General features: G+C 35.9%; 1 pseudogene; it reads right to left on the reverse strand.

The window, feature by feature from the left end:
• Positions 1-7,028: 7,028 nt before the first annotated feature.
• Positions 7,029-7,949, reverse strand: LOC101397644 (olfactory receptor 7A17-like; annotated as a pseudogene).
• Between the last annotated feature and the right edge of the window lie 403 nt (positions 7,950-8,352).

The raw sequence follows: 8,352 nt of genomic DNA on the forward strand, positions 1-8,352 counted from the left end.
ACATCAGTCTCTTCAACAAACGGTGCTGCAACAAGTGGACGGCCACATGCAAAAAAAAAATGAATTTGCACCTCTTCCTCAAAAATTAATTCACCATAGATAATATGATAGCTAAAACTATAAAACTCTTAGAAGAAAGTGTAGAGATAACCTTCCTGATCTTCGTCTATGGTTTCTTAGTCATCACAAGGAATTAAAAAAACAAAAGAAGTAATAGATAATTGGACTTCATCAAAATTAACCATTATTGTGCACTAAAAGACACTATCAAGACAATCAAAAGGCAATCCACATAATGGGAGAAAATATTTGCCAATCATATATCTGATAAGAGTCTACTATCCAGAATATATAAAGAAGTATTAAAACTCAACACAAAACAACACGTTGGTCAAAGAAGAAATCAAAGGGAAATAAGAAAGTAACTTGAGAGAAATGAAAATGAAAACACAACATAGCAAAATTTATGGGAGGCAGCAAGAGCAGTTCCAGGAAGGAAATTAATAGCAATAAATGCGTACATTAAAAAAGAAGAAAGATCGCCAATAAACAGCCTAAACTTATACCTTAAGAAACTAGAATAGAAGAACAAACCACGTCCAAAGTTAACAAAAGGAAGAAAATAGTAAATATTAGAGTAGAAATAAATGAAATAGAGAATGGAGAAACAATAGGAAGGACCAATGAAACTTAGTGTTGATTTTTTTAAAAGGTAAACACAATTGACAAAACTTTAGCTAGACTAAAGAAAAAAGAAAAGACTCAAAAAATAATTGTAAATGAAAAATTTCATTACAAATGGTAGCACAAAAATAAAAACGATCATAAAAGACTACTATGAACAATTATATGCCAACAAACTGGATCACCTAGAAGAAAAGGGTGAATTCCTAGAAACAAACAACCTACCAAGAATGAATGATGAGGAAATGGAAAACTTGAACACATTAATAGGGAGTAAGAAGACTGAATCAGTAATCCAAAACCTCCAAGAAAGAGAAGTCCAAGAGTGAAAGGCTTCACTGGCAAATTATACCAAAGATTTAAAGAAGAGTTAATGCCAAACCTTCCAAAACTCATGCAAAACAACGAAGACGAGAAAACACTTCCAAACTCATTTTATGAAGTCAGCATAATGCCTACAGTTAATAATATTGTATTGTATGCTTAAAATTTTCCTAAGAAAGTAGATCTTATGTTGTGTTCTTATTGCAATAATGATGATGATGATAGAAAGTGAGAGAAAACTTTTTGAGGTGATGGATATGTTTATGACATATAAAGTCATGATGTTTTTGTGGATGAATATTTATATCAAAACTAATCAAGTGGTACACAAAAAATGCATGCTGCTTTTTGTATGTCAATTGCACCTCATTCGTCAATGGTACCTCAATTGTATCTCAATTAAAAAACCCCACAAAAATGAGAAAGAGTGTGGGGCTGAAAAAGTATTAAAACAAAGTCTGAAATTTCCCAAAATTTGGTCACAAGCACAAACTTATAGATTCAAGAGGCAAAGAAAAGCCTGAATAAAAAAAGCCAAAATAAATGTATTCTAAGACACATCATAATTAAACCTCCAAAAACTAATAATAAAGAATAAATTGTGAAAGCAGCAAGTGATAAATAACACTTTACCTTTAAGGAAAAATAATTCTAATAACAGAAGACTTCTCTTCAAACACAGTGGAAGCCAGAAGGAAACAGTGCAACATTTTCCCACTGTTGAAAGAAAAAAACAGTCAACCCAGAATTCTGTACACAGTGAAAATAACTTTCAAGAATGAAGGAGAAATCAAGCCAAAAAAAAAAAAATGAAATCTTGACATATGTGACAACATGGATGAAGCTTGAGGGTATTATGCTGAGTGAAATAAGTCAGACAAAGAAAGACAAAAATACCATATAATTTCACTTATATGTGGAAGCTAAAAAACAAAACAAATGAAGAAATAAAACAAAACTCATAGATACAGAGAACAGGTTGGTGGTTGCCAGAGGGGAGTGGATTTAGAGGCGGGCAAAATGGATGAAGAGGGTCAAGAGGCACAAACTTGCAGTTATAAAATGTGTCATGGCAATGCAATGTACTGCATGATGACTATACCCGATAATATTGTATTGCATATTTGATAGCTGTTAGAGTAAATCTTAAAAAGTTATCATGAGAAAAATAATTTTTTGTAACTTTGCATGATGACAAATGGTAACTAGACTTATTGTGGTGATCATTTTGCAGTGTATATAAGTTTCAAATCATTATGTTGTATACCTAAAACAACCATAATGTTATGTGTCAATTATACTTCAATAAAAAAAGAGTCTACATGTAAAGATAAACGTAATTATAGAGATGGAACACTGTAAGTATCATATTTTTAAAAATTATGATATAGCCTTGTCAACTGAAATTCAGTGTGTCTAAACCTGATATCAGTCTGGAAAGGAAATAAGTTCCCCCAAGGAATGGTGGCAAATATATTGAACAACAATACAATATTCCACACTCTATGTTCTATTTCTATCCACAAGGCATATTAGGTACCTGGAATGACCCCCCTCATTAAAACAACTACAATTTTTGTGCTGGGTTGTTCTAATGTCAACTTGGTTAATGAGTCTTATTCTATGTTCCTTTTATAGTTCTGCCAATAGAGGAGCTTGTATGTTATTTGGGAGGTAGAGATGGAGAACAATCATTACTCTCTGAAACTTACTGCATTTGATGTGAAGACAGATGCAAGTGTGCCAATGAGTTCCAGCTTGACCTCTTCCTATTCTGTTCTACTGAACTCTTCTTCCCAACTGATGTCCATGATGACTAAAAGTGGCTCCAAGCATGTTACCCAACCCTTGTCTGCAGAAGCAGGGACGTGACCCACTTGCACAAGCTTCACCACCAGCTTATATTTGTAGCACCTCTTAAGCAGCTAGATGTGATCTGCTTCCCAATTAATTATTTGCTGACTCTTCTGAGACTCTACACCCCCTTTCGAATCTTCTTTTCCCTGGCTGGATCCATAACTGTGTCAGGTCTACAGTCTATGATAAATCTATTATTCTTAATTCATACTGGTTCATGTTCCATAATGGAACCCTTACTTCTATCTACCTTAATTAAATAATTAAGCTCTAATTATTTATTCCATAAGTGGTTCCAAAAGTAAGACACCTTACGCCTGGCCTACTGGAATTCATTCTGTGATCTGCCCAAACAGAAACTGAAGTTATCATTTGAAGAAAGCAGTAAGTCAATGCTGTAGAAGGCAAGGCATTGAGAGCCCAAGTGTTTACTACCTTACAACATTTTAATGAACAAGAGAAATGTGATGAGTTGGTGGATTAATTTCTAAGTGCACAGGTAGAATTGAAGAAGAAACATGATCAGCTCAATATATTAATGGTTTTAAATCCTGGTTCAAGGTCCAGGTAAGGACACAGAAAGGTAAAATCTACCAAATCAATTCTCCATTGCTGGATGGATTACAGAAGGTTGCCCTGGGTGTTTTTTATGGCACTGGAGAGCTTACTGGAAGAAAATGAAAAGCTAAGGATTTATATTCTCAGATCAAAGAAAAATCAAAGAACCAGGACACTTTCAGGACTGCATGAATACAATATTTTATCTCTAAATGTTGCATCTCTAATATAGGTATCCAAAACAGAGTCAGATCCTGCAAATTCTCCATCACTGGATTACTGCAGTTTGGTAGATTACAAAATAAGTTGAATTCACAGTCTGCTAAATGTTTTATGTAAACTTCAAGGCATCATTTGAAAAGAGGCACTTGAGAAAAATAGTAGATACAAGTGAAGGGATCTGGGTGAATTAGTATACTCTGATATTCCAAAATACACACAGCTTCAACGTTAGCCTAGGCAGCACGTGTCAACCTTGTTGATGAGGCACGTAGTGCCTTGCCTAAAGGCCCCATAATGACTTCACCTAAGACATATTCACCTTTCCAGGGAATGTCACCTCTTCTTATGCCACATCTGCTCCCCTTCTCATTCCCTCCAGTTCAAGATCTAAATTCAGATCCCAGGAGACCACAAAGAGACAAATACAAATAAGAAGGAGACTAAGGTATCAAAATGATTGTGATATGTTTCCAAATTTTATTATAAAAACTAGGAGAATATTTGTGAGAATGAATTCTATTGGTCCTATTCCACAGCATAAGGAAAGAAATTTTAGAGTAAACCAAATATATTGATGAGTCATTGTCAAAAACTCTAGGTTTTTTACACCTGTGAGAATGGCTACAATCACCAAGACAAAAAATAACACATGTTGGAGAGGAGATGGAGAAAAGGGCACGCTCAGGCACTGCTGGTGGGAGTGCAAACTGGTGCAGCCTCTATGGAAAACAGTGTGGAGATCCTCAAAAAATTAAAAATTGAAATACCATATGATCCAGCTATCCTACTTCTGGGTATTTATCCAAAGAACTTGAAAACTACAATCCAAAGAGGCTTGTGTACCCCTATGTTCATTGCAGCATTATTCACTATAGCCAAGACATGGAAGCAACCCAAGTGTCCACTGACAGATGATTGGATAAAGAAGATGTAGTATATATATATACAATGGAATACTGTTCAGCCATAAAAAAAGAAAAATCGTCCCATTTGTAACAATACGGATGGACCTGAAGGGTATTATGTTAAGTGAAATAAGCCAGACAAAGACAAACACTGTATGACTCACGCATATGTGGAATATAAACTAACACATGGACAGAGAGAACAGTTTGGTGGTTACCAGGGGGAAGGGGAATGGGGGTGGTCACAGGGGTGAATGGGTGCATTTATATGGTGACTGACAAATAATAATGTACAACTGGAATCTCACAATGTTATAAACTATTATAACATCAATAAAAAAATTTTTAAACTCTAGTTTCAATTGCCATCTTAAGCAAATGAGCATATTGAAATTTTTTTCTCAATTACTTGACTGAAAGGAATTTTAGGGTAAATGAAATATAAAGACGGGCTGCATTACCAGAATTATCAAAAATTCTAGATTATAAAAGAAATTCAGTGACATAAAAACCTTATTGAAATGTAGAGTGTAGAAATCAAAATATGAGAAATCTGGGTGGCTGTGAAGCATTTAGTGTGTGTGAACAGTCATTCATCCCCAAGGATCCCCTCAGAAAGGGCTCAGAGGCCACTACATTCACCAACAGATTGAGAAATACCCTTGTGAGGTCTGCAACAGCTTCCATGGAAGCTTGTATCACAGAGCTCAAGTGAGAGATGCTGACATTGAAATGGTGTTTCTTGAGTTCAGTGGGGATTGTGGCATCCTGAATTGGTAAAGGCCATGGAGGAATCACTCAACCATCAAAGGTATGACATTCGTGGTTACTGTAATAGGCACCAGAGGCAGCTTCTTAATCCAAATAGTTTAAGCCACATGAATCTTGGAAAAGTCAAATTGACCAGGGCAGTTCCAAAAATAAAAAATATGGACAGCCTATTAAGATCTCATTCATCTGTAATATTTCAAACACTCTAGTTCTAGTGAAAAGAATCTTGACATGAGCAACCTAAGTGAAGAGTCAAAATGTCTCACTTGATTCCCAGATCTGATACTTTTCATGAACCCAGCCCTCAAGTCATAAAGCCAGCTAACTATGTGGATGGACTGTAAAACTGCCAGATTTATGGTCTACATTTTCCTCCTAATCTTACCCAAAGGCAGTGGTGTAATGGAGTTGGCTTATGATGACACTTGGAGACCAATGGCACGCATCACTTTCCAACTCCTTGTTTACTGATGTCAATTAGTAGTTTGAAATTAGCCTGGCAAGAGTATTTGTATTACAAAAATTGACAAATGCCAAAATTAAGTACTTTCGTTGTTTTCTTTTTCTGTCTTACTTTTTTGACACTTTATATCCTTTCATTCTTCCCTTCTCTCTTCATTCATTCCTTCTTCCTTTTCTTTTTTAAGACAGAACTAGTTAAACATTTACCAGAATGTTAGTGCTCCAGGAGAACGATGGTGTCTTACCTACAAAAGTGTGAACACAAATGGAAATACCCAGACCAATATTTTTAACTTTGAATATGGCTCTGATCTAACACTAATCCCAGAATAACAATTAAATTTAGTAATTAGAGTGGTGACTTTTCAAGTCAGGTGATGAATGAGGCATTAGCCTACTCAGTCTCACAAAGAATACAATAAGTACACATACATATACTGTTAGTATTTTCCAATTTAAGAATCAGTAATTGGAAAAGACCTAGCTGGCAGATACCCACAATGCTTCTATGATCTGGTAGTCAGGGCTATTATGATAGGGTATGCCAAGAGAAAACTCTGGAACATGTTTCAGCCTATCAAAATGTTAAAAGAAAGCAACAATGCATAGCTGAGGAATCACAAGAATTAGTAATAAGATAAATATTATTTCAAGGACTAGGGATTGTAATTTCTATTACATCTCCACTTACATGTTAGACTATTCAGAAGATAATTAGGTGTTGATCAATGAATGTGGATTACTGTAAATTTAATCTGATAATGATTTCAGTTCTAGGTGTGATATTTTTCTGAAGTAGATTAACATAAACCTTGGCAACTGACACAGACTTTGACATGACAAAAGTTTTTCTCCAAAAGCAGATAACCCAAAAAGCAATTGCTTTTTTTCTGGCCAGGAGGCAAGACACTTTCATTCTTCCATCTCCCCCTATAATTTTGTAAGCCCCAAATTCCTGTGTTAAATATTTTACTGAAGAAAATTCATACAGAGGATTGTTTTCTACAATGAACTCAGAGAACACAATTGGAAAGATCAAAAATTATCAAGGAAATACAGGAAAAAAACAGTCATTTATAATGTAGGAAAAAATAAAGGTTGAACTCTGTATATAAGGTAAATTGCAGACTATCTATTAACTAATAAAAGCGTCATAATTTGGGTCTTCTAGGGCTTTCAGACCTGTTACTTTTGAGTAAGGCTCTAATCCTGAGGCAAAAGTAGCTGTCATGAATAGACCATTTCTCAGCTGAAGAGTTTTCTGAGGGCCTGTTTTATGTCCTTGTTTCTAAGACTATAAATGAAGAGATTCATCATGGGTGTGACCACAGTGTACATCACTGAAGCTATTGCACTTGCCCTGGAGTTTTGGATAACAGCTGAACAAAGGTACACTGCAATGCCTGTAACATAGAACAAGGAGACAATTGAGAGGTGAGACCCACATGTGGAAAATGCCTTATACTTGGCCATTACTGATGAAATTCTCAAAATGGAGGCTACAATCTTAGAGTAAGAGAAAAGAATACCAGTGAGTGGAACAACACCCAGAAGTCCGCTTGCAAAATACATCACTAGATCATTGAGGAAGATGTCAGAACAAGCAAGTTGGACCACCTGAGTAAGTTCACAAAAAAAATGATGGATCTCCAACTCTGTACAAAAATAGAGTCACAAAATCATTAAGCCATGTAACAGAGAGTCAAGAGCACTCAATAACCAAGATGCCAGAAGCAGGATGCCACAGACCTTGGGGTTCATGATGACTGTGTAGTGCAGGGGGTGGCAGATGGCTACAAACTGGTCATAGGCCATCACTGTCAAGAGGATGCTGTCTAATCCTCCAAAAAGCATGAAAAAGTACATCTGGATGAGGCAGCCTTCATAGGTGATAACTTGACTATGTGTCTGGGTGTTCAGCAACATCTTTGGGACTATGGTGGATGTGAAACAGATATCTGAAATGGACAGATTGGAGAGGAAGAAGTACATGGGTGTGTGGAGGTGAGAGTTTGTGATAATTGCCAGAATAATGAGAAGGTTCCCAATGAAGGCGACCAGGTACATGAACAGGAACAACCAAAAGATGAAAGGCTGCAGCACTGCCTCTTCTGAAAGTCCCAAGAGGATAAACTTTAAAACATGTGTTTGGTTTCTTGGCACCATATCGCTGATAAAACTGCAGAAATAGAAATAAGAGCAAAGCAAATTTAGCCACAGCAGTGATCAAGAAATTAACAGAGAAGGAACCAAGACATCCTTCAGTAGGAGAATGGATATATAAATTGTGGTACATCCAGACCTTAGATTATTATTCTGTGCTTAAAAGAAATGAACTATCAAGCCATGAAAAGACATAGAGGAACCTTAAATGCATATTATTAAGTGAAAGGAGCCAATATGAACAGGCTACGTACCGCATGTTTCCAACTATATGACACTCTGGAAAATAAAAAACTATGGAAACAAAAAATTTCAGTGGTTTCCAGGGGTTGATGGAGTGAAAGGAATGAACAAACAGAGCACAAAGATTTTTAGGACTATGAAAATACTCTTTATGATACCACCA

The sequence above is a fragment of the Ceratotherium simum genome, chromosome 39, assembly GCF_057802395.1.
Source record: "Ceratotherium simum simum isolate JZ-2026a chromosome 39, ASM5780239v1, whole genome shotgun sequence".
In the NCBI taxonomy this organism is placed as follows: domain Eukaryota; kingdom Metazoa; phylum Chordata; class Mammalia; order Perissodactyla; family Rhinocerotidae; genus Ceratotherium; species Ceratotherium simum.